Source organism: Ovis canadensis, chromosome 19 (genome assembly GCF_042477335.2).
Source record: "Ovis canadensis isolate MfBH-ARS-UI-01 breed Bighorn chromosome 19, ARS-UI_OviCan_v2, whole genome shotgun sequence".
In the NCBI taxonomy this organism is placed as follows: Eukaryota; Metazoa; Chordata; class Mammalia; order Artiodactyla; family Bovidae; genus Ovis; species Ovis canadensis.
Window position 1 is genome coordinate 17,566,121 of NC_091263.1, and position 26,878 is coordinate 17,592,998.

The following is a 26,878-nucleotide window of genomic DNA, read 5'->3' on the forward strand; positions in this document are numbered from 1 at the left end:
TGCAGGCTGCACTTACGTGCTGGTCTACAGACCATCACCAAGCTAACAGGGAGAGGGTACCCTATATATACTGTGTATTAAGACGTGATGCAGTGTTCATGAAAATGATATCATAGGGTCTGTTAGGTTACTATGAGAATACCAAGTAACTCTTTAATATTTTCTAGATTTCAGGTTTGGTTGGTGAAGAATTTAGATTGGGGAAAAAAAAAGAAATCAGCCATTTCAGAGGATTGGTTCCCTGGAATCAGACCAGTGTTGTGTGGTGGCCTGCTGGTCAGAAGGTCATCAGATACTCTGACCTCTGACCCCAGTAGCACCTGACGAGGTCTTGTTCAGTAGGTTCTGGGCCTTCCTGTTGGAGTTTTCCAGTGTAGGGCTCTGTTACTAGGCCTGATATGAGGTCAGAATGAGTGATGGTTCCTGCAAATGGAGAGAGAGAAACGGTTAGGGGTCATGCCAGCATGATCAGACTGTGATCCTTCCCACCAGCCTGCTGGTCGCCTGCAGTCAAGAAAGATAAATCTGCAGGAGATCTGTGGGCAGGCTCGCAGCTGGGATGGGAGAAGGGCCACATGCCGCGAGGAGCTCAAGAATGAAGGTGCCTCAAGCACATCTCATGGGACATGTGAGGCTCTAAAGACAGAGTCTCAGATTCCCTGCATGAAGTTTCTGCTGTGATCAATTAGCCACGTTTTCTTCAGTTCTAAAAACCAACACACATGCACACACACATTCACACACACATACACACAAAGAAAGAAGCTTTTACATTTGCCTTTCATACAAACAAGGGTCATATGAAAGAGTTTACAAGTAAACCCTCTACTGCCCTGATACAAAGTGCCTGTTATATATACAGAACTGATTTCGTCATGGGACTAGGTTGAAGAAAACTCAGTGTAATACTTCTGTGATGTCTGGCATGGCCTACTCCTCTATTTCCAGAAAGCATTAAAAAGAATTAAAGACAGATAAAGCTTTTCAGCTGCAGTAGAGCCAGCTCTCTATTTATCTGTAAAAGAGGCTAGTGAGCTACTTACCTATTGCTGCATAAAAAAATCACTCGCAAACTTAACAGCTTAACAAACAATACAAACCTCTTATTGCACACACTTTCCACAGGTCAGGAAGTCAGGCAGCTCATCTGCGTGGTCAGATGTCAACTAGGACTGCAGGGAGAAATGCAGCCGCTGGGTCCGTTTTATCTGGAAGGGGTAGAGGTTGGAGTTGAGGGTGGATTTTGATAGAAAGATAAGCCGCCCTACCCGAGGTCCCAGACTTCAGAACTTGGCTTGCCTATAAACATTCCCATTTTATGAAATCATGCGGATGTGAAATTTTGTGATACAAGTTATTATTGCTTTACTTGATGAGTAAAATTTAAAACAGTGTGAACCCCATCCCATAGTAAAAATTTTAGCAAGAATGACAATTTCAAGTTTGGGGGCTAAGTGCATTGTAAACTGTTTATACTGTTGGTAAATGGGATGGGGGTAGGAGGGTACCACTTTGGAAAAACATGAACACCCACTATTCTTTTTCAGGATTATTCTAAAATATGTAAGGTCTTCAAGACACACTCGCCCCTCCCTAGGAAGCAACAAGACACACTCGCCCCTCCCTAGGAAGCAACAAGACACACTCGCCCCTCCCTAGGAAGCAACAAGACACGCTCGCCCCTCCCTAGGAAGCAGTCATTCTTGTCTTGCCACCAGTAGTACTCCAACTTGCATACCGAAACCACCTCTTTTGTCCCCAGTGTGGACATGGTCATCCTTCAGTTGAGGTACTTCTCAGGCATTGTTGTTGTCATTTCTTCCTATTATACCACTTATCCAGCACTTACTGGGGCCAGGCATTGACCTGAATGTTTTGCTTCTCTGTTATCTCATTTAATTATCCTCACAAAATCTTATAAGGTATCACCTCATTTGCCCATTCAGCTAATTGAGTTTCAGAGGCTAAGACAGTTTGTGGTAGAACTGAGATTGAAATACATTCTAACCACTATAAAGCCCTCCCCTTTTTTCCAAAGTATGGGGTCCATCAGATTGAGAGCAGTAGAATGAATATCTTTGGCTTTTGGTCTCATATCTCTAGGTTAAATTAAATCATGTGTTTCTTGATTCTTACATCATGCTATGGAGGTGTTTTTCTGCTGCTTTAAAAATCATTCTTAAACCCAGACATGCCTCCTCACTTCTGGACACAGACATTTCCTGTCCTGTAATGCCTTTGCATGCACATAAATACCCAGCCTTTCTCTGAACATGGGTCTCCTTTGAGATTGAATTCACAAATATCTCAAAGAATGGATCTCTGGACAGTAAGTGACCGACTTAGTTTTACAGAGGAGAATCCAGTCTCTTGTAACAAAGAGAAGTAGGACTGATAATTCTTGTGAAGGCAGTTTGGAAGGAATGCATCCACGGCCAACTCTATTCTACCCTCCAACACTGACTCCTTGGTCAACTGGTAAATGGGTTCAGCCGATACGGGTTTTCTCATTTGCTGGGCTTACAAACCCACGTCAGTCTTCAACAAGGCCCTCTTCTTGGTCTCGCCTCATTGAATCAGTCTTCAAAAGTGCCAGAAAGAACAAGCTTTTAAATCAGGCCACACTGAGTTGGAATCCTGGCTCAGAAACTCCATGGCTGTGTGTGCTGGTTGAGAAATTACTTACATTTTCAGTACAGGAGCCTCCACCTCTGCATATAGAAGTGGTGCTACCTAAAGGCTAAATAAAGCAAACAAAAATACTCAGTATAGTGTCAGGAGACTGGTAGATCCCCAGTAGTTATTGCTGCATTAATTTGCTCATAAAAATATCAGGGATGCAGCAAGCATCAGACAATGTGCAAAATAGCTATTAAGCTAGAGTGGACTTTTCTCGCCTTCTAAGCCTGCAGATTGGTGGCTGTGAGTATTGTTCAGGGGCTCCCGGGGGTCAGGCTGTGGATTCTGCGGTGCTCTGGGCTCTTCCCTCATGTTGGCGGGATACATTCTGAAGTCCAAGGTGTCAACATTCATGTGCCAGGTGAGAGCAAGAGGAGGTCTCAGCTGCTTCCCGTTACCAGGAAAACAGAAAGATCACGCAGAGTTTCCCCAGCGGTTTTGCCCTGGTGTCTCCTCAGCCAGGGTGTTTCATCCAGCTATTCCTGGCTGTAAGACCAGAGAAGTGACGATCTAGCTTTCCCAGCTGTGACAGAAGACATGGAAAGGACCCACATCGTCTCATTTGGGGACGAGAGCAGCATGGGAGTGAGGGTCTGGGAAGCATAAAGTGGGCGGCGCTGGTGTTGTCGATGCACAGTGGGAGGAAATAACTGCACAGAGCGGGTCTGTGGCTTAGCGATCAGAGGAGACTCAGTGTCTGAGAAAGACGCTGAAGAGCAGTGCTAAGAGCGAAGGGACAGGGGTTTCAGGCAGTAGAAGTGGATGCAGTGAATGATATTTGGGACTTGGTGGGCCCCGCGTGGGTTTGTCTGTGGTGGGGCATGATGTCGTTGGTGGCAGTCAAGAGTGTTGAGGCCGGAAGGATCCATTTTAAAGGGCCTTATGCTTGGTAGAAAGCCATTTGGACTTGATCTTGCAGGTGAGTCGGTACCAGGTGGCTCTGCTCAGGGAAGAGCGCACTTAGGTGTTGACCTGGAGGGAAGACGTGCTAGCTGCAGGTCACGGATAACGGGGGCTGGGGGTGGGGCCTGGAGGAGGTTAAGAGGAGACGAGAGACATTCAGGTAGTGAGCCTGGCATCCTGTGTCCTGAGCTGCCTGAAGAGTAACAGACAGGGAAAAGTTTAAAGGAAGCCTGATATGTCGGCTTGGGTGCTGGTGATGCCATTGCATAGAGAAGCAGTCCTGGGAAGGAGCAGGCTGGTGGGGAGGGAGTGATGGCTGTGGTTTTAGATACACAGAACTGCATGGGTCAGGACTTCTGGAGGTTGGGTCTCAGTCCGCAGGTCACAAGAGAGTGTGGTGAAGGTACAGGTACAGCGCACTAGCGGAGATCAGCCCAGGGCCGCGGACGGAGGTGTGGACCCAGAATGCAGGGGCGGCTTAGACGGGGCAGCTGGGGGGGGGGGGGCGGGGTGTCCCCAGGAGCTTCGGGCTGGGGGACCCACTGGTTCTCCCCCTTCTAACTTCTCATTTGCTCTTTCTCTAACGTGTCCCCCCTTTTGAAAGGTACCCTTATCTAGACCCCTAATTTATTTATTTGTTTGTTTGTATTTATTTTTGATGTGGACCATTTTTAAAGTCTTTATTAAATTTGTCGCAACATTATTTCTGTTCTTCTGTTTTGGTTTTCTGGGTGCGAGGCATGTGGGATCTTAGGTCCCTGACCAGGGATCAAACCCGCATTCCCTGCACAGGAAGGCAGGGTCCTAACCACTGATCCTCCAGAGGAGTTGCTAGACCCTGATTTATTCATCTGATGTTAATAGATTTATCTAATTTATTTATCTGAACTGTTCTACTTTTCTACTTAGGTTTGTACAAAGTAGCAAGTCATCTTCCCTATGAAAGTTTTTCGAATATAAAAGAACTACTAGATTTTTTCTGACTGCTGCTGCTGCTAAGTCACTTCAGTCATGTCTGACTCTGTGTGACCCCATAGATGGCAGCCTACCAGGTTCCCCCGTCCCTGGGATTCTCCAGGCGGGAACACTGGAGTGGGTTGCCATTTCCTTCTCCAGTGCATGAAAGTGAAAAGTGAAAGGGAAGTCACCCAGTCGTGTCCGACTCTTAGTGACCCCATGGACTGCAGCCCACCAGGCTCCTCTGTCCATGGGATTTTCCCAAAAGCAATATGCTCATTGTAAGAAAAATCAGAACATTCTCATAGGTAAGAACAAGAAGCAAACCCTCATAACCCTACCAACCCAGCAATCACAGCTGCCAGTGTCCTGGGGTGTATTTTTCTAGGCCAGTATTTTTAGACACACACACACAAACACAGATACAGCGAGACAAACAATGCTCTGCGTGTGCAGTATTGCAGCGTACTTTCTCGAGTAGCGCAATGTAAAGTATCTCTGTGTTAATGCACGCCTAGCAGCAGCGCTTTTCATGGATGACTGTTCTTCTCAGTGTCCGTCTAAGTGTAAGCAGCTGTTTACTTAATGTTGGACATTGGGTTGCTTCTGGTTTCCCCCTATTATAAACAGGGCTGTGGTGAACTCGCTTGTAGATAAATGTTGGCAGGGAAGTGTTTTTGGTGAAGAATCCACCTGCCAATGTAAGAGATGTGTGTTCAATCCCTCGGTCAGGAAGATTGCCCCAGAAAGGAAATGGCAACCTGCTTCAGTCCTTGCCTCGGAAATCACACACGCACGCACACGCACGCACATGCTCGCACGCACACACGCACGCGTCAGCGTTGGGAAGTGTCTGGGATGAAGGTTAGAAAGGAATGGTTTGTCTCCCCGCACCCTTTGCAGAGTTGTCCTTGACCTCCCCACCCCACAGTGGCATCTTGGAGACCTGACTGTGGATGTCTCCTCCTACATGAAGGACCTCTTTTCTGCACTTGGCCTATTTTCCTGAGCCAGAGGATTTCCTTGGGAGCCTCCAAGTGGTTTGGAGTGTTGTGAAGGGAGAAACAGAAGCAGAGGTCAAACAGGACAGTGGGGCAAGCTGATGATACGTTTCCAGTAAGGGACCAGTTCATCACTGGAGGAGCATCCATGTCTGCATCAAGGGAAGAGACAGGTGGAATTGCTGAGGTGGGAAAGTTCAGCTCCCTGCCCAAGATCATTTCCTGTTAGTGGAGGCTGTTAAGCTTTGGCTGTGACCCAGCAGTCTTATCTGGAGACCTTCAGCATTTTTAGATTCTCCTTCGGCAGGAGTGGTTAAGTGAGCTCGTGTTAGAATGAGAGGTTCCTCCCAGTGACCTCCAGGCTGTTGATAAGTGTACGAATTCACTCTTCAACCCGAGTGGTCTACTATGAAAGTTTATTGTACGGTGTTCAGGTGATTACCATTTAAAGCCATTTTCTGTGTATATTTGTGTGAATCACTCCATAGAGTAGATTGAAATCTGAAGTTATTTTTCCACTTCAGTTCCTTTGTCCACGAATAGCGCTTCGGTGAGAAAAGACATCAGTGTTGTTGATTGTTGCTACTTTTGTTTTCTTAGAGCTGGGAGCTCTTTCTATCAGTACAAATTCCACTTCTTTATGAAAAATCGGAGAGTCACATGTCACCTGTGTATCCAGGCTTACTCCAAATGACACCGTGGTCTACCTCCTGCAGAAATTGCTTCAGTTCTAATCTATTTCCTCATTTCTTATATTTTGGACTTTCTTTAAATAGATTTTCCTGTTTCCTCTTTCTTTGGGGCTAAATGCCTTAAGGAGAAAGTACAGGCAGACAGCTGAATAATTTTTCCCTCTAAATAAAAGATCACAGAAGATGCCCGAGGAGATCTGGACCCCGGGAAAACTAAAATGAGGGCTTTAATTCAGTCTTCTGGGACTATTTTACATTTTGGGGAGTGGTTTGAGCCTCTTCTTTCTTCCCTTTAAGTATTTTGTCAGTGAGAACTAATTTAATTTTCTAAAGCTACCATAATGGCAGAATGTGATTAATAAATAAAGAATGTAGGGGTTTTGATTCAGGGGAATTTGACTGTATCATATTGGGTTTTTCAGCATGAAGCTTTTATTCAACTGTGGGAAAATATGTAAAAGGAAACCAAGTTCTGCTTTTTGGATTTCATGTGGAAAATATGAACATATGGAGCTGCCCGCTACCCTCAGTGCTCCCTGATTGTTTTGTAGCCTTGACTGTCTTTCTCCAGCACTGGTATGTGAGTTTGTGGTCATCTCTCCTTGACAGTTAGCAGTAGGCACCAAAGAGCTATACATCCTTCCTTCAAAATATATTGGTTTCACCAGGTAGAGAGCGTTGTGGGCAATACCTAATCAGTTGGAATCAATGCAGAGATGCACAGTGAAGAGAGAAAGCTCCTGGACCCTGGACTTCAGAGACTCATGACTCTGGAACTAGCACAGAGGCTCTGGGCAGCATTTGTCAACCTGGGCTTTGCCCTGCTAGCAGAGGAGCTAGGCTGAGAGGCAAGGCTGCTGACTTTTGATGTACAACCTGCTGCTAATTTAGTGGACTTATTTGTGTAATATAAGCAAAATTTTCTCATATATATGATATAACAGTAGGAATACATGCTCCCTGATTAGACACATTCAAATAAGCGTTTAGTATCGAGCATTATAAATGCTCTGAGTGTAATGAAGTGTCACTTAAAAAAAGATTTGAAATACAGTTGATTTACGATGTTGTGTTATTTTCTGCTGTAGCTCAAAATGACTGTTATATATATGTACAGGCCTTTTTAAATATTCTTTTTCATTATGGTTTATCATGGAAGTGGAATATAGTTCTCTGTGCTGTACAGTAGGATCTTGTTATTTATCGATTCTATATATAAAGGCTTACGTCTGTTAACCCCGACCTCCTTTTCCACGCATCCCCTAACTACCCCCTGCTTGGCGACCACCGGTGTTCTCTGTGTCCCTGGTTCTGTCTCCATTTCATAGGCTCAATTATGTCATGGGGTTTTTAATTGAAGTGTAATTGCTTTACAGTGTTAGTTCTGCAGCCGTATGTATACATATATCCCCTCTCCCTCGTGTCGTGTTTTAGACTCCACATATAAGTGATAGCATGTGGTAACTGTATTTCTCTTTCTGACTTACTCCACTTCGTATGATAATCTCTAGGTCCATCCAGTGTTGCTACAAATGGCCTTGCTTCCTTCTTTATCATGGCTGAGTACTCTCTCACTGTGTACATGCAGCACGTCTTCTTTATCCGTTCCTCTGCTGATGGGCATTTAGGTTGCTTCCGTGTCTTGGCTGTTGTAAACAGTGCTGCAGTGAACACTGGGGTGCATGAAGTTTTTCAAATTATGGTTTTCTCCAGATATATGCCTATGAGTGGAATTGCAGGATCATATGGTAACTCTATTTGTAATTTTTTTTTTTTTAAGAAACCTCCATACTGTTCTCCAAAATGCCTGTACCAGTTTACACTTCCACCAACAGTATTAGAGGGTTCCCTTTTCACTACACTGTCTCCAGCATTTATTGTTTGTAGATTTCTTGACGATGGCCATTCTGACTGGTGTGAGGTGATATCATGTAGTTTTGATTTGAAGCTGCCCTATTCTTAATAGCTTCCTTGTATCTGAAGGCATCAACTGTTAATCTCGTTTAGTAACTTAGTAAAGGCAGAGGATTAGTAGGATCTCTCTTCTCCATCCCCACCCACACCAGCTAGAGTTAAAGGCTTCGTAACCACCAGTTTCTAACAGGAAAAGTTCCAGGCGTTGCATTGGAGGTAAGTATGACCCTATTAGTAGAAGTGTAGTCTGATAGTCAGAGACTCTAAACTCTCATATGACCAGCTGCTAATTTACTGAATAAGTCTAAGACTTCTCCCTTCATTTTGTAATTTAAAAAATTAATAGGAGTAGATACTTCCAACAGTTCAGTCGCTCAGTCATGTCCGACGTTTTGCAACCCCATGGACTGAAGCACACCAGGTCTCCCTGTCTATCACCAACTCCCGGAGCTTGCTCAAAACTCATGTCCATCAAGTCAGTGATGCCATCCAACCACCTCATCCCCTGTCATCTCCTTTTCCTCCTGCCCTTAAGCTTTCCCAGCATCAAGGTCTTCATCAATGATTCAGTTCTTCACATCAGGTGGCCAAAGTATTGGAGCTTCAGCATCAGTCCTTCCAATGAATATTCAGGACTGATTTCCTTTAGGATGGACTAGTTGGATCTCCTTGCATTCCAAGGGACTCTCAAGAGTCTTTTCCAACACTGCAGTTCAAAAGCATGAATAGTATGAAAAGGCAAAAAGATACTTCCAAACACAGGCACATTTCAAATAAGCAGCCTGTACTGAGTTATAAAATTTCCCTTTTTCCTGTTCTGACAAGTAAGGAGCTTGGATGTCTTCTCTGCCATCTACATAATAAGAAAAAAGATGGACAAATGGAAAATCAACAACTCCTCTTAGATCCAGCAGAGAACCCAGATCACAGGGCAAACTGCTGCCCCTCAAACAGGAGAGGCAAGCAAACACAGTGTCATAACTTACCTGGAGCAGACGTCTCTGCAGGAACCAGTGCCAGAGTGGGAAAGCCTGACCCATAACTCGGGTGAATCACTGGAGACTCAGTTTGGGCAAGCTTGAGGGTTGAGCCTGGTCTTTGGGGATCCCTGCACTTGCGTTCTACCTCCAGGAGCACCAGGTTCTCACAATGAAGATGGGAGAGAAATCACCATATGCTTCCAACATGGAGAGGGGTAAGGTAACCAGTCTGAAAATATGCCAGAGCGTTCTATTCTTCTTAACAAGGCTGGCTTTCAAGGTAGACTAGCTCACCAGAGCCCAATGGACTGGTGTTTTATCGGAACCTACCTTGAGGAAGGCCCCCTCCTGCCATCCTATCTCACCAGAGACAGGTGAGGTGGGGACTGATAAGCATGTGCAAAGGTCACAGCCTGGGGCACAGGCTCAGGAGAGATGCAGTTGCCGGACCCTGTGGACTGCTTCCCCTCCCCCACACTCACCGTCACTAAGGGCCTGCTTACTATACTGGAGTGCCTTTTACCCAGTCCATCATGTCCACCTTTCAACAAAAAAATTACAAGGCATACTATAAGACACTTTGCAGAGCCAGTTTGCAGAGACAGAGTGAGCATCAGAATGAGACTTAAATATGGTGGGGACGTTGGAATGATCAGAGTGAGTAACCCTCTAAGGACTCTAATGAATAATGTAGACAACATGCAAGAACAAATGGGCAATATAAGCAGAAAGATGCAGATTCTAAGAAAGAATTTTAAAAATGCTCTAAATCAGAATCACTGTGACAGAAATACAGAATGACTTTGATGGGCTTATTAGTAAAACTTGCTTAAGCACCTCTAGATGCAGTGAGTGTATTCATATGTCACATTTGAAATTATAAAACAAGCCTAAGCTTTATTGTTTCTATGAAAAATTTTGCTTTTCACCTAAAAATTCCAGTCCTGGCTCTGCTGTACTTTACTCTGACATGTTCAAGGAAGGGGAAAGAGAGTTTGTGGAGAAAGAGAAAGGGAAGAGAACAGTACACAGGGCCTCTGGATGTGGCACACCACTGGAAACTGACCCAGCAAGTTGTCACACAGACATTGTCTGGTGAAAATATTTTCACCTTAATGAAAATGCATTCAGGTTTTAGCATGAAGGATGCTGACATTAGCTACAGAATTTGCATACCTAAAATTTGGGAGGTGTGAATATGAAAATTATAGGCAATTAAATGTTTCTAAACACTCACCAGTTTTATTTATGATTTACAGCACTTTTTTTGTCAGCATATTGTATGAGTACTTTATTTTTTCAGAGAAATCTTGCATTTCATGCATTCTTTTTGCTTGATTTTAATTGACAGTAGCCATTAACTGTGGGCCTGGTTTACACAGAGATTGCAAATAAAAAAGGAGAAACAGGGAAAAGAAATACATTAGAAGCATTTTATAATATATCAGGATGTGCAAGGCGCATCTTAAATATCCACTGTTTCATTTTATTATATTGAGATGCATCATCAAAAATACACGTTTGTGCAACTTGCTACTGTTAATCGTATATCCTGGGCATCTTTCTAAGCCATCACGAATAGATTACACTCCTTCTTTACCCATCTTACGGATGTGCGGTCTTGTTCGATCATTGCCCTGTGTATGCCTTCAACTACATATTTGCTTTTGGGTAGAGTGCTTTGGTAAACATAATCCCACAATATATCATTGACAGTCATTCTAGTGTTTCTGTAGAGTAGATTATAAATATGCTATTACAAAAAATCAGGAATTATGGACATTTAATATGTTGGTGGTGACTGTCACATTCCCTCCAAGAAGGCTATCCCAGCCTCCTTTGCTCTGCGGGAAATGCGACCATTTCTCACCATTTCTCACACATTTGCCATCTTGCAATGTTACCAGCCATTTAAATTTTTGTCAATCCAGTAGGATTTAATTGGTGCCCAGAGGCTTCTGACTCAAAATGGTAGTCTGACGATATGCATCTCACTCTTCTCCCTTCCATTAAAATTACAAAAAAAAATTTTTTGGTTAAAGATTTAAAGTACAAGGAGAACAATGAAGGTACTGTTGGTGGGCAGAACTTTTGCCAAGTGTGTGGAAGGTGGAAAATAGAGGGGGGATTGGCCTGATGAGGGAAGCTCAGGTAGAAACAGAAATCCAGAGCATCTTCCAGCCTGGAGTCGACATCAGCACCAGGGTGGAGGGGCCACAGAGCAACCACCAGAGCTGTTCACTGTGTAGACAGTGCTGATGGCCCATCCCTTATGAATCCAAACAGCTTGTCAGAGCGGGCTTTGTCCCTGAGCTAAGGCAAAAGGACTTCCCTAAGAAAGTGATCCATCCTGGGACACACCCCAGTGAGGCTGCTGGAGTCTGTGAGTGAGGTGGGGGTGTGTGTGCAGGAAATCCCCATCTCCACGACAGGCACGATGAGGAAAACAAGACAGGGCCGTGCCCAGGAAGGAAGTGTCTAGCCTGTCTCTGCAGTGGCTGTGCCGCTCCCTGTCTGTGGCATGCCCGTGCCTGGGTGTTTTTGGGGGTGTGTGCCCACTGACACCCTCCATGCTCAACTGTCCCATCTGGAACCTGCACTCAGCCTCTCCTCAAGGCTCAGGTACTGGTAAAAAAACTTCTACAGCTTTAAAGAAGATCCACACTGACTCTCCTAAACCATATGCGACTGAAAAATATTGCCTGCCGCATCAGTAAACAAAGGATGCGCTGTCACAGTACAGCTGCCCCCAGGGACTCACGTTGGGAGCAGGATGCCTGCCAGCAAGCTATCAGCCACTGCAGCCACCCCCACGGGTGAACCCCGAGGACACTCAGGATGAGAAAGCACAGGATGCTGGTCTGCAGAGCTGAGGTTCATATCGAAGAAATCATTGCAGTGAGTCCAGCCTCTTGCATCTTCCCCCACATAGAGAGGCACTAAGTTCCTTACCTTGTGATGTCTGGTTTTCTTTAATAGTAATCTTTTGATGTTCCAGTTACCTGATCTTTGTTGCAAACACTCCTATATATCCTGGCTCCTTCTTTACCTCTGCGGAGCTGCCTCTTAGAGTAATCTGATAGGCTGTGTCCTGGACTTAAGTCCTTAGAATGTCTGCCAAATAAAACATAGCTCTCAACTTTTAGGTTGTGCAATTTTTTTTTTTTCAGTCGACATGTAATTCAAAAATAGGAACGGGTAAACAGGTATTTGGTGAAAATCATCAGGAAAAGAACAAGAGCACAAAGATGAACAGAATGACTCATCTAAAGGAAATAGAAATGATTCAAATAACGGAAAACAGTTTACACCAGTGTTCTCAGAGTGAATAGCTTTCATCCAGAAAATGGGCAAGAGTTTCTGAAAATCAAAACATAGATTGCTGATATTACAGATATCATGGCTAGGTAAGGAGCTGCATGGGGCTGAGATGTTTTGAAGACACGGCCCAGGAAACCCCCGACACTGACCAGCGAGGATGACGGGGTTGGGAGACTGGGAAAGAGCACTGAAGCAGGAAGCAGAGGTCTAGACATCCAGCTTGATTCTAACAGAATCCAGAAAAAGAATAAAAGGAAGGGAGAACCTAGCTAAGAAATAATAGACGGAACTTTTCTTTAGTAGAAGCAATACAAGTTCTTAGATGGGGAACGGTTCCAGCAAGTGCCAAGCAGGATGAGGGAAAAGGAAGCCCAACTGCTCGCTTGGTGGACTTGTGTTGTCTGCTCGCTTTTTCCCTCTTGGTAACCAAGAGCTCCTCTGCTGTGTTCTAGAACTGCCCAATTAGTGTTTCTTCAGGGAGCTATGCAGAAACCGAGAGACCAGCTCCTGCCTTTCCTGAGGTTCCCAGCGCTTACAGATTTGTTAATTGTGAAACCAGAAGTGGCTGTTGTGGAGGACCACTTCAACCAGAGAAAATCCAACACGTAGGAGACCACCTCTGCGAGATGGGGGGAAAAGACCCAAACTGATAACATTGATAACAGCAGCCCTGTGGCCGTAGCTGATTTTACACTACCCCTTGGGCTTCCTACCAAGTACAGAAGAGTCTGACGAGGGTTTCTGTCTCAAAAGTCATGATAATATAGTTAATATATCCTAAGGGAATTCCAATATTCTGTGGATAGAGAGAGGATCCCAGAAACTTCTAGAGAGGGGAGGAAGCTAATTATTTACCCAGGCATCTGAATTAGAGTGATATCCTGCCTGTCTCCACAGAAGATAAGGGAGCAGGGTCTTCAGTCTGCAGGGCAAGGGTATCGACTATGGATGGCAGTTCCTCAGTCCTCCTTCTCCTGAAGGAAAGAAGTCTCTTGAGACACAGAGCGGCTTCAAGCACCAGGAGTTTTATTAAGCGAAGTGAAAGTATGCCCTCGAGAAAAGTAGGCAAGTGGGCTGTCCCAGAACCAGAAACAGTCCTGCAACTGGGGTAGGGTTGGTTTCTCAGTGACGTAAAGTCCCTCTCCGTGTTCTACATTGTTTGATTGATGAGACTGTTGACAACTGTAAATGTGAATTTATTTTTAAAAGGGCATAGTGAACTCTGGGTTACTCTGAGTCATCTGTTGGGTCCTTGCCTGCCAACTGGTCCTGGCAGTTTGGAAAGCCCATTGGGTTTTTGATATCTGGTTTGGTCCTGATAAGTCTGGAAACTGAGCAGTCCTTAACCACAAAGGGGAGGGTCTCTGGAGGTGTCTGATCACAAGTGTCCAGGTGACAGAGGGAAGGATGACCCCTTCCAGGTTGGGGAGGGACCTGCTCATGTCTGACTAGTTACCTAACAAGAGAGTCTTTTGTTGTTGTTATTTTAAATAATTTTCTACTTTTATTGAGACAATCAAATGATATTTTTTTGGCCACTCCACGAAGCATATGGGATCTTAGTTCCCCAACCAGTGATTGAACCCACACCTCCTGAGCAGAAGTGTGGAGTCTTAACCAGTGGACCACCAGGGAAGTTCTGAACAGGGGAGGTTTTGAAGCTAGAATTCTGTTCTCAGTCACGTTACCAATCTACAAGTATGAAGGCAAAATAAAAATATTTTTGGATGAGTAAAATTTAGTCAGTTCATGAAAAGACTGTAATAAGTATATCAGCAGCATGAATGAGGGCTGAGTCAGGAGAACAGAAGTTGGATAGAAGGCAGAGGCCTGCTGGTGGTGCCTGGAAGCATCTCCAGTTGGAAGGGATTTATGTTTCACATTTCTTATGTATCGTTCTTGCTTGTTCTAAAGTGAGTGATACCTGCACATTTATGAAAACGACAGATACTCTGTTGGTTTTCTGTTCCTGAAATTGATCTAGCAGGCCAAAGCCCAGAAGTCTAACTTTATAGTCTAAAGGCAAAATGTGTTTGTTTTATAATGCAGTTGTTGGAACTGGGGGCACAGTGATTGGCTTCAAATAGCGATGAGGTGAATATAACTCTTCTGAGCAGAACCTGGCGGAGTTGGCATATGAACGCAACAATGACTGTAAGTGCACTCTAGAACTAGGGTGAAGATGTAAACTGGTGGGAGTGGAGATTGGTGCAGCCACTATGAAGACCAGAGTGGAGGCTCCTCAAAAAACTAAAAAATAGAACTACCATGCGATCCTGGCATATACCCAGACAAAAATTCTAGTTAAAAAAGATATATGCACTCCTGTGTTCACTGGAACATGATTCACGATAGCCAAGACATGGAATCAACCTAAATGTCTATCAACAGATGACTGTATAAAGAAGATTTGGGATATATATATATATATATAATGGAATATTTCTTAGCCATAAAAAGAATGAAATAATGCCCTTTGCAGCAACATGGATGGATGTGGAGATGATCAAACTTAGTGAAACAGATCAGAAGGAGAAAGACAAATACGATATGATACCACTTGTATGTGGAACCTAATCTATGGCGCAAATGAACCTGCCTGTGAAACACAGCCTCAGGGACATGGAGAACAGACTTGTGCTTAACAAAGGGGGAGGGGCTTGGGGAGGGATGGAGTGGGAGCGTAGGGTTATCACGTATAAGCTGTAACATACAGAGTGGATAAGCAAGGCCCCACTAACTCTATTCAGTGTCCTGTGATAAACCATAATGGAAAAGAATATGAAAAAGAGTGTATATATATATGTGTAACTGAGTCACTTTGCTATACAGCAGAAATTACCACAATGTTGTAAATCAACTCTAGTAAAATTAAGGAAAGGAAATGGGGGAGGAAAGATGGGAGAACAGCAGTTGGGAGCTTAGTTTTTGCTCAGACAGCACCCTTGGGAGACAGGCTGAGTGGGGCAAGTCGCCTAGCTGCAGCCAGCGTTTGTGCTCCAGGAAAGCGTTCAGTCCATTAGAGCCTCCTTACTTCTAAGGACAGATGTTACCCAGAACTGAATATGCACTCTCATTGTTGAGGTTCTGGTTAGAAGGTGCATGATATACTCTCATTTCTGGGAAGGGTAAAAAGATGCCTTTTTAGTGGACTAGTGCTTGTGTCTTACATATTTAAAAAGAAAAGGGAGGGAGAAAACCAAAATGTTCCACTTTTTTATAATTAAAAATTGGTGGGAAAGGCTTGGCCTCATTTCAGAGCAATGAATTTAACTCACAAAATACATAAACAACAGAGGAGAGAAACCAAAAAAATGCTAATTGATGATTCCAGGAGAGAAGTTCAATATCTTTTGGCTATATGGCAAAAGCTTACATTCTCAAGAGTCAACATTTCTAATGAAGTTCAAAGACTACAGGGCAAAAAGAAAATGGACTAGTGAAGACTTTTTAATAATCCACAGTAGCTGGGGAGAAACAAAGATGGTTTTAAGGCTTGACGTATGCCATGCTGACTCCACTGGTTGAAGAATGAAAAATTCAGCCTAAATGTTAGACTGTTCTTTCTGCTCCAGAGCAAATAACTTTCTTTAAATGATGTTTTTCTGCTCAACATTCAGTATACAGCTGTAGTTTCAGTTCGGTTCAGTTCAGTCGCTCAGTCGTGTCCTACTTTTTGCGACCCCATGAATCGTAGCACGCCAGGCCTCCCTGTCCATCACCAACTCCCGGAGTTCACTCAAACTCATGTCCATTGAGTTGGTGATGCCATCCAGCCATCTCATCCTCTGTCATCCCCTTCTTCTCCTGCCCCCAATCCCTCCCAGCATCAGGGTCTTTTCCAATGAGTCAACTCTTTGCATGAGGTGGCCAAAGTACTGGAGTTTCAGCTTCAGCATCAGTCCTTCCAATGAACACCCAGGACCCATCTCCTTGTAGTCCAAGGGACTCTCAAGAGTCTTCTCCAACACCACAATTCAAAAGCATCAGTTCTTCGGCACTCAGCTTTCTTCACAGTCCAACTCTCACATTCATACATGACCACTGGAAAAACCATACCCTTGACTAGACGGACATTTGTTGGCAAAGTAACATCTCTGCTTTTGAATATGTTATCTAAGTTGGTCATAACTTTCCTTCTTTTAATTTCATGGCTTCAATTACCATCTGCAGGGATTTTGGAGCCCCCCAAAATAAAGTCTGACACTGTTTCCACTCTTTCCCCATCTATTTCCCATGAAGTGATGGCACCAGATGCCATGAGCTTAGTTTTCTGAATGTTGAGCTTTAAGCCAACTTTTTCACTCTTTCACTTTCATCAAGAGGCTTTTTAGTTCCTCTTCACTTTCTGCCATAAGGGTGGTGTCATCCGCATATCTGAGGTTATTGCTATTTCTCCTGGCAATCTTGGTTCCAGCTTGTGCTTCATCCAGCTCAGCATTCCTCATGATATACTTTGCATAGAAGTTAAATAAGTAGGGTGACAGTATACGGGCTTGATGTACTCCTTTTCCTATTTGTAACTGTGGTTCCGTGTCCAGTTCTAACTGTTGCTTCCTGACCTGCATATAGGTTTCTCAAGAGGCAGGTCAGGTGGTCTGGTATTCCATCTCTTTCAGAATTTTCCACAGTTTATTGTAATCCACACAGTCAAAGGCTTTGCAATAGTCAATACAGCAAAAATAGATGTTTTTCTGGAACTGTCTTGCCTTTTTGATTATCCAATGAATGTTGGCAATTTGATCTCTGGTTCTTCTGCCTTTTCTAAAACCAGCTTGAACATCAGGAAGTTCACGGTTCATGTATTGCTGAAGCCTGGCTTGGAGAATTTTGAGTATTGCTTTACTAGCATGTGAGAGGAGTGCATTTGTGTGGTAGTTTGAGCATTCTTTGGCATTGCCTTTCTTTGGGATTGGAATGAAAAGTGACCTTTTCCAGTCCTGTGGCCACTGCTGAGTTTTCCCAATTTGCTGGCATATTGAGTGCAGCACTTTCACAGCATCATCTTTCAGGATTTGAAACAGCTCCACTGGAATTCCATCACCTCCGCTAGCTTTGTTCATAGTGATGCTTTCTAAGGCCCACTTGACTTCACATTCCAGGATGTCTGGCTCTAGGTGAGTGATCACACCATCGTGATTATCTGGGTCATGAAGATCTTTTTTGTACAGTTCTTCTGTGTATTCTTGCCACCTCTTCTTAATATCTTCTGCTTCTGTTAGGTCCAGACCATTTCTGTCCTTTATCGAGCCCATCTTTGCATGAAATGTTCCCTTGGTATCTCTAATTGTCTTGAAGAGATCTTTAGTCTTTCCCATTCTGTTGTTTTCCTCTATTTCTTTGCATTGATCACTGAGGAAAGCTGTCTTATCTCTCCTTGCTAATGTTTGGAACTGTGCATTCAGATGCTTATATCTTTCCTTTTGTCCTTTGCTCTTCACTTCTCTTCTTTTCACAGTTATTTGTAAGCCCTCCCCAGACAGCCATTTTGCTTTTTTGCATTTCTTTTCCATGGGGATGGTCTTGATCCCTGTCTCCTGTACAATGTCACAAACCTCTGTCAGTGTCTGGAAATTCATTATCAGGGAGAGGAAATCTGAAATCTCTAGGACATGAGATGGACTTCACTGCAGGCCACAGTTGGACAAAAGAGAAGTAATGGGGTCCTGTTCGTGTGTGGAACTGGAGATCGTGGTGCTCTGATGCTCAGAGCAGACACTGAGTGTCCCCAGACCCATTGCGGGACCACTGGCTGCCACCTGCAGGTGTGGCTGTGGTTAGATTAATACAGGAGGAAGCAGCACAGAACATGTGCTTGGGGCTGGTGCACGGGGATGACCCAGAGAGGTGTTACGGGGAGGGAGGTGGGAGGGGGGTTCATGCTTGGGAACGCATGTACACCCGTGGTGGATTCATGTCAATGTATGGCAAAACCAGTACAGTGTTGTAAAATAAAATAAAGTAAAAATGAAAGAAAAAAAAATAAAAAAGAGAATGACTCAGGAACCTACTTCTAGAAAGGAGCTCGTTAAAAAGAAAAAATGCTGAATGGATATAGGAAGGAACATGGGAAGACAGAAAAGCCTTCCTTGCTCCTGTGTGTAATTTTAGTACTGCTGGGGCCATGATGGTGAATGGGAGCAGAAGCAAAAACATCCTGGAGGTTGGATGAATGATGCCTCCCAGCAGTGCTGGAAACCTGTTAGTGTGTGAGCCCCCAAATGACAGACATATCAACAGGCACATTTGATTTTACACAAGAAGAGTTGGAGTCTATGAGAGAAGGAGCCATCCCCAACACAATGGCTGACATTTACAGACTCCTTACTCTCTGCCAGGCACTTGTTCAGTGCTTTTTGATGTATTGTCTCGTAATTCTCACTACAGTCTTATGAAGTAGGGGAGGTGGTACAGATGTTACCTTTAAGAGGTTCATCAATTTGCCTGTGACCCCACCAGTAAGAAGCAGACTTGGTGTGTGCTGTCTGCAGACACCACAGACTGAGTAGCGTAAACTATAGATGTTTATGTCTCAGTTCTGGAGCTGAGACGTCCAAGATCAAGGTCCCTAGTGGGGGCTCCATCCTGACTTCTGGACAGCTGCCGCCTTGCTGTGTGCTCACACTGCCGTCCTCAATGTGTGCACAAAGGAAGTGGTTTCTCTCTTCCTCTTCATTGTAAGGACACTAATCTCCTTACAAGGGCCCCACCCTCATGACCTTGTCCAAATCTAATCACCTCCCACAGGCCCACCACAGTGAGAGTTAGGACTTCAGCACACAGATTTGGGAAACACAAGCACTCAGTCCATTACACTTGGTTTGGAACCCAGACCTTTTGAGCTTAGAGCCATGCCCTGAATGCCTCTGTTACTATTATGTGTTATTGCTGCTGCTGTTATAATAGTATAAGTAAAATTTCCATTCCATAAACAGGAATTTTACTCAGGCAAGGAGGAAGGATCTGTTTCTTTTTCACATCAACAAAATAAACTAATAAATAAAAATTAAAATAAGCCCCGTAATTTCTGAGTACTTAATGAAGCCTAGGTAATGTGCTTTACATGTATCATCTCACTAAATTTTGTTATCCACCTTGGGTTGTATTAAGTAAAATGATTAAGGAGACAAGTCAGCTTCCGACAGGCTGGGTCTCAGTCCCAGCCCTGTTGTTGACTGTCTGGGTGTACTTGGCAAGTCTTTTAATTTCACTGAAACTCAAGTTTCCCATCTGTAAAATGGCAACAGTAAACCACCGTCATTAAGTGGTGACGCTGAAGTTGCGAATCGGGATATGTCTGGAACTACTCACTGCTTAAATGTTAACGTCTAAAATTGTTCCAGTTATTCCAGTCTCTAAGTGATTGCGATTACCTCTCTGAGATTCTGGTAACTTCTCTGAGAAGTTAAATAGCTTCAGTATACTAACACATATATATGGAATTTAGGAAGATGGCAGTGACGACCCTGTATGCAAGACAGGGAAAGAGACACAGATGTGTATAACGGACTTTTGGACTCAGAGGGAGAGGGAGAGGGTGGGATGATTTGGGAGAATGCATTCTAACATGTATACTATCATGTAAGAATTGAATCGCCAGTCTATGTCTGACACAGGATGCAGCATGCTTGGGGCTGGTGCATGGGGATGACCCAGAGAGATGTTATGGGGAGGGAGGTGGGAGGGGGGTTCATGTTTGGGAACGCATGTAAGAATTAAAGATTTTAAAATTTAAAAAATAAAAAACTAAAAAAAAAAAAAAAGAAGAAGTTAAATAACTTACCGGGGGAGCAGTACGTCTGTAGTGGAGCTGGGATTTTAATCTCTGTATATTTCCATCTTTGGTCTTCAGCCTCCACTGTAACACTCTCCCTGGGGTTCAGGCTCATGGCTCTGTTTCTAAATGTTGTTCAGGGAGCTTTTTCCCCTAAGTTCAACTTCAGCTTGGACTGTTTGTCAACGGGTTGCCTGGAGTGCCTGGGCAGGTGAAGGTTACGACAATGAATAAATTAGAAAGTTGACACAGTTGCCAGTGACCCATTTTAAAAGACTGAATTCCAAAGCCCTTTGCCTTCAAAGGAAACTGGATTAAGTGGAACTGCCCTGTTTTGCTAAAACAGTCTATTTGAAGGAGCGTATAGAATATTTTCTTCCTAATGGTGGCTTGTTTGTAAGTGTGTAACTTTAAAGAGGGGAGCAGAGCTTTTAGTTCTATTGACTTTGAAATTAAAGCAGCACAGACAGTGCCATAATCTATATCCAAAGTGCCGAGAAGCATAAAGGCACACATAAGGCGGGTCTTGACTTGGTAGCTTCAGGGGAATCTCTTTGTAAGGTACAATTAAAAGGTGATGTAATGAGCTCATTATAGGTTAACTGTATCACCTTAGGCTTATATTATTTGCACTTAAAAAAATGTTGTGGAAAGCCATGGGCTTTCAGGACCTTGAGCTGTGTAATTGTGTGCATTTAACTCAGAGGAAAAGAATCTAGCTTGTCCAGTAGCAGGGTCCCAGTTTCCAGCCCCAGACCTGCTGAAGAGCTCATTGCAGGAGGGCATGACTTTTGTGAATTTGGCACCTTCTGGACCCACTCCCAGTGGCTCAGCACATCCATTTGTCCGGGCATTGTCTGTTTCTTCTCTGGGCTAGGCTTTCACAGACTCGGACCCTAATATGTAAAACCAGAGCACCAGCTGATGAATGGACGGTGAGCCCCACCTGTCAGAGGGGTTGAAGCATGCCAACCACCAGCCCACCAAATCCCTGAAGGAGCGGACAGCAAACTGTAGTCAGCTGGTTGCCCAGGAAACTGCACCAGCCAAGATGAATGAACTGCATGATTTAAATATTCAGTTGATTACATCAATTCCACAAAAGAGTGGGACCTGCCGCCAGGACCGGATACCTTACATGGTGCTTGTGTGGGCGCTGCCTGCTGGGATTGCTCCCTGTGACCCCGCGCTTGCCTCGCTGTACTCCACATTCCCTACAAATGAAAAAGGATGAGTGGATGGCTTAGCAAAGCTGCTGGCCTGTGCGAAGCCCTTGCCATTCGTACTATCCAGGCTTCAGTTGTCCAGGAGCTTGCTTCTTCACAGAAAAGTCATCCTGTTGCTTTAATGTGATCTCACTCATCTCTGGTTTTCAGTTTTACTTGCTGAGGAAAACATTCTCCTCGATTTCTAAGTTCTCGCTGGTTCCAAGTAGAGCAAGCAATGATAATGGGACTTTTTAATTTGTTTTTAAAGATGTCTGTGTAACCCAGTTTCCAATCATTTCAACTCTGTTCATGTTGATAGAGCATACAGCATTTTGCCAATGACTGTAGAAAGGGGCCCTGTGAATGTAAACCATCTGTTTAACTTCCACAACACTGGAGTAGCCTCTGACATTGTGGGGTTGATTTTTCTTTTCCTTAAATATTTGTATGAAGATAAAAACCGTAAACACCACCTTTCCTTGAGTCTGCCACAAATAGATGTCAGTTTCCTATGGAAGGGAGGATGGGACCAGCCGGCTGCTCCTCCAAGGTAAATATCAGGGAACACAGGAGGGGGAGCTTCCCAGGTGGCTCAGTGGTAAAGAATCCTCCTGCGGATGCAGAAGATGCAGGGGACGCAGGTTCGATCACCAGGTCAGGAAGATCCCCTGCAGGAGGGCATGGCAACCCACTCCAGTATCCTTGCCTGGAGAATCCCCGTGGACAGAGGAGCCTGGCGGGCGACAGTCCATGGGGTCGCAGAGAGTCAGACACGACTGAGTCACTGATGAGCAGGCACACACAGTGTGGGGTCAGCTGGCCTTGGTGGCACAGGAACACCGACGCATGGTAACCACACCTGCCTGAGAAGGTCCCCCCATGGGCGCTGTTTAAAGCAGCTGCCTCTTGGCTTTAGCTTCTTATTAGAAAACATCCTTTGCATCTCTCTGTAGAGCTTCTTCCTCTTTTCCCTCGTGGTCTCTGCCTTAGCATCCCTGATCCCCTATTTGGGGTCAGACATTAGCTGGAGAAGCCTGTGATCTCATCTCTTTGAGGAACAGAAAAGCTGTTACCTACCCTGCTGTGGAGTTAGACTCAGAGTTTAGAATTTTAGTTTCCGAACTGTTGGCCATCATTTCCTCGTTTTCATTCAAATCGAGGCGTTTGAGTTTCAAAGGAAATAATTTTCCTGTTATGTGTCTAGACTTCCCAGTGTTTTCCAGGACGTTTCTGGAAACCTGTTATCCTGGATTAGTACAGAGTCAGGCGCCGGTGCCTTGGTATTAAATATCACACAGCTGTATTCCCTTTTTATGAGCTGAAGCTGAGCTGCAAATCATCATGCATGGATTTGGAGAGGATTGTTTCTGATGGGTGGGTTCTGATGACCGGCTTTTTATCTACTTTCCTAGAGTTGGGCTGATCGGATTATGTGTTTTAGGCCTATAAACCTGAATTATAAAGAAGAGAAACGTGTTCTCATTGCCAGCAGTTCTTTGTCGGTGATGGTGTACCTGGGTGAGTTTTTAAGCTATTGAAATATGCCCTGGATGATCAGGAAGGGTGTCTCTTTCTCGAGTCCCTTGGATGCTGATATACATATCTCTAGAAAGAAGTGGAATAGGATGGCCTTGCCAGGGCTGTCTGTAGTCGATGGGACGGCCAGTGCCATCAAATCTCAGCTGCACTGAATGTGATTAGGAGTTGTCACAATACATTTAGCCCTCATCGGTTAGAGAGAGAACTGGGTCAAAGGTCACCTCCACAGCAAAGTGGGCATTTAGTGCTTTGATTGGCACTAATGGTAAATGATAGTTAATGAAAATCATTTATAAACCTTGTCCAAACCAGTGTTTCTCTACTGAAAACGGTGGCCGGCTGCCTCTCAGAAGAGCTGTAGTTGCAACACAGTTGGTGCCACAGGGTGGTAATTGGGCTTACAGCTTAATGAACTTCGTGTTGGTGACTCATTTCCCCACAGCTGGACCACCCCCGCCCCGACCCCGCCATGGGCATGCTCCTCCCGCTCAGGTGCCCTCTTCACCTTGCACTTGGAGGTGAAATAGCACCACCTTTGAGATGCTGTCCCCCTTGTGAGGCCTTAGAGTTTTGGATCGTGGTTGACACAGACCCTAATGATGAGAAATAGCCTTTTCAAGTCTACTCGTTGTTTTAAAGGTCATTTAATCTTCACGCAGCAGCTTAATTGAAATTTTACCCTTCTTATACACCTGACATTCATTTTGAGGGGAAAAGATATAGTCATGGTGAATTGATGAGAAATGATTTATTTGGCATTTCTTGTCTTTCCTCAGATTTCCATTTGACTCTTAAATTTTCTACTTAAACACTTCTTTCCCAATAGTGATGGTGAAGTTTCTTCAGGTGAAACCCAGTGTTTGAAGTTTCTTGGGCTGATTCCATGTCATTGGTCAACTGTTGGGAAGCCATGCCTGGCCACTCTTTCTGACTTTCCTTTAAATCATGGTTGACTGAGCTAGACAACTGTTACCTACCTGAAGGATGGTGTTAGAATGAAAACACCTCTGTGGAAGACTCAAAATTCTGAACAATTTATATAGAACAGCCAATAGTAACTAATATTTATTAAATACTTACTATGTGCCAAACCAGGGCCCAGGTCTTGGACATTAATGAACTCATTTAACTTTTGAAAAAATCCTGTAAGGTCCAGAGGGTTGCCCTATGATGCAGATGAGGGAAATGGAAAGTGAATTAACTCACCCAGAGACGGGCATCTGATAAGCTGGGCTGCCCCCACCTGTGTGACTCTGGGCACAAATCAGTGAAAGGCTCCCATTCTTGCGATGGCTTGGCTCCAGGACACAGCATGTATTTCGGCCTCTGCTTGGGTTCCCTGCCAGGAGTCCTTGCATTTCACACAGTCCACGCAGGCTGTGTGGCACCCGGCTGGTGAATGACAGATCTTCTGTGGCAATGGAGCAGTGCTTTCTGAAGGAAATACAATGCAATTTTAACTTTTCTGGTAGCTATGCTTAAAAAGAAACAGGCAAAAACATTTTTAAGAATGCAGTTTATTTAACCTGATAAATCCAAAAATTATTTTAACATGTAATCAGTAGCAACATTATTGAGCTATTTTACATTCTTTGAATTTTTTGTTATCTAATCCTTGAGATCCGCCAAGCATCTGACACTCCTGCTACTTCTAACGTGGACTTGGCCATGGTTTAAGTCCTCAGTGACCACACATGCCTTGTGGTTTGGACAGTGCAGTTCTAGAGTACCAGTTCATAACCACCTCCCCCTGTATGGGTTCTAAAAGGGTAGACTGAATTCTCTCAGATCATCCTTGATTAAGAAAACCTCACTAGAAACAATCAGGTGGATTAGAAATTCCAAACATGGTTCTGTCTGGCTGCTCTCAGAGTAATTATGAAAGCTTCACTTCTGCATACAAAGGGCACGTCAGCATGATTACTGATATAGCTGCCTTTTGGTGATGCAGAGCCTGAATGTGTATATTAATAGATTATCAAGTTCTGTGGACTATTTAGTTGTCTTTTCACTGTTGTTGCTTCTGTCCTTAGAATTTCAGCCAAGCATGGACAAAGACCTCGAGAGGCAATAAGACCCAAAGAACTTTTAGAAACAGCTTCTTTGTCTGGTTGCGCTGGGTCTTAGCTGCAGCACGTGAGATCTTGGATGCAGCATGCAGACTTCTCAGCACATAAGCTTGGTTGCTCCACGGCATGTGGGATCTTAGTTCCCCTTCTAGGGACCGAATCTGTGGCCCCTGTGTTGGAAGGCAGATTCTTAACCACTGGACCGCCAGAGAAGTCCTGCAAACCAAATACATTTTAAACTTCTCATCAGTTCTGGATAAGAGTCATGCAGTCCAGAAGCTTAGAGACATTTGTGGGTGACTGGTTCAAGGCCTTTCAATAATGTTTATGCTCTGCAGAGTTAGACCAAGTTACCAGAGGCACAAAAACACAGGCTGAGCCCAGTTTCTCATCTTCTTGTAGTGCCTGCTAGCATGCATTAATGAATTCAATTTAATTTATTTAAGTCTTTCTAAAATAATCCACTTCATTCTTTTTGGTAATAAGGTATGAATCACACTGAATGTCATCAATCTATAACTGGTCGTATCGTTTTGGAGAACATTCAAGGTTCTTTTGAAACTCTCCGGGAAGTGATGACATCACTTGAAAGGGTTTGTAGAGCTTTAATTACCAGCTGATTATGACAATTGCCATCTGGGCAACCTGCCATGTAATTCTGCTTGAGGGGTGTGGTATGGTTTCCTTGGAGCCGGGCAGCAGCTGTGAGTGGTACCGTATTTGGGGAAGAAGACAGGCCCTCTTTAGCTCTGATTTGTCTTAGTTTTCTCACCAGTAACTTCGACGAGTGGCCTCTGCTCTCTGTGATCATCATGGGAACTGCTGACAGCCTGGGTGAAGCAGCCCGCTCTCTCCCTGGCAGAAAGGAGAGGGTCTTTCCTCTCCTCATTTGTCTTTCCTTCTTAGAAGGAAATGGATTAGGTTGGTTGGAGGTTTGGGCTTGAGGTTTTGTGATTATAAAAGTAACTCACACTTGGTCATGGTGTATGATCTTTTTAATGTGTTGTTGGATTCTGATTGCTAGAATTTTGTTAAGGATTTTTGCGTCTATGTTCATCAGTGATATTGGCCTGTAGTTTTCTTTTTTTGTGGCATCTTTGTCAGGTTTTGGTATTAGGGTGATGGTGGCCTCATAGGATGAGTTTGGAAGTTTACCTTCCTCTGCAATTTTCTGGAAGAGTTTGAGTAGGATAGGTGTTAGATCTTCTCTAAATTTTTGGTAGAATTCAGCTGTGAAGCCATCTGGACCTGGGCTTTTGTTTGCTGGAAGATTTCTGATTACAGTTTCAATTTCTGTGCTTGTGATGGGTCTGTTAAGATTTTCTATTTCTTCCTGGTTCCATTTTGGAAAGTTGTACTTTTCTAAGAATTTGTCCATTTCTTCTAAGTTGTCCATTTTATTGGCATATAATGGCTGATAGTATTCTCTTATGATCCTTTGTATTTCTGTGTTGTCTATTGTAATCTCTCCATTTTCATTTCTAATTTTATTGATTTGATTTTTCTCCCTTTGTTTCTTGATGAGTCTGGCTAATGGTTTGTCAATTTTATTTATCCTCTCAAAGAACCAGCTTTTGGCTTTGTTGATTTTTGCTATCGTCTCTTTTGTTTCTTTTGCATTTATTTCTGCCCTAATTTTTTTTTTAATTTTTATTTTTACTTTATTTTACTTTACAATACTGTATTGGTTTTACCATACATTGACATGAATCCACCACGGGTGTACATGCATTCCCAAACATGCCCTCCCACCTCCCTCCCCATAACATCTCTCTGGGTCATCCCCGTGCACCAGCCCCAAGCATGCTGTATCCTGCATCAGACATAGACTGTATTTCTGC

The 26,878-nt window shown here is 43.9% G+C and overlaps 1 protein-coding gene and 1 pseudogene across 1 annotated transcript in view; both read left to right on the forward strand.

Moving 5' to 3' along the window:
- Positions 1-26,878, forward strand: part of LOC138424409 (transcription factor SOX-9-like) — an 844,838-nt gene that overhangs the window by 20,527 nt on the left and 797,433 nt on the right. The gene's annotated exons all lie outside the window — the stretch shown is intronic.
- The window catches only part of LOC138424589 (small ribosomal subunit protein uS2-like), a 60,150-nt pseudogene continuing 46,202 nt past the window's right edge, over positions 12,931-26,878 (forward strand).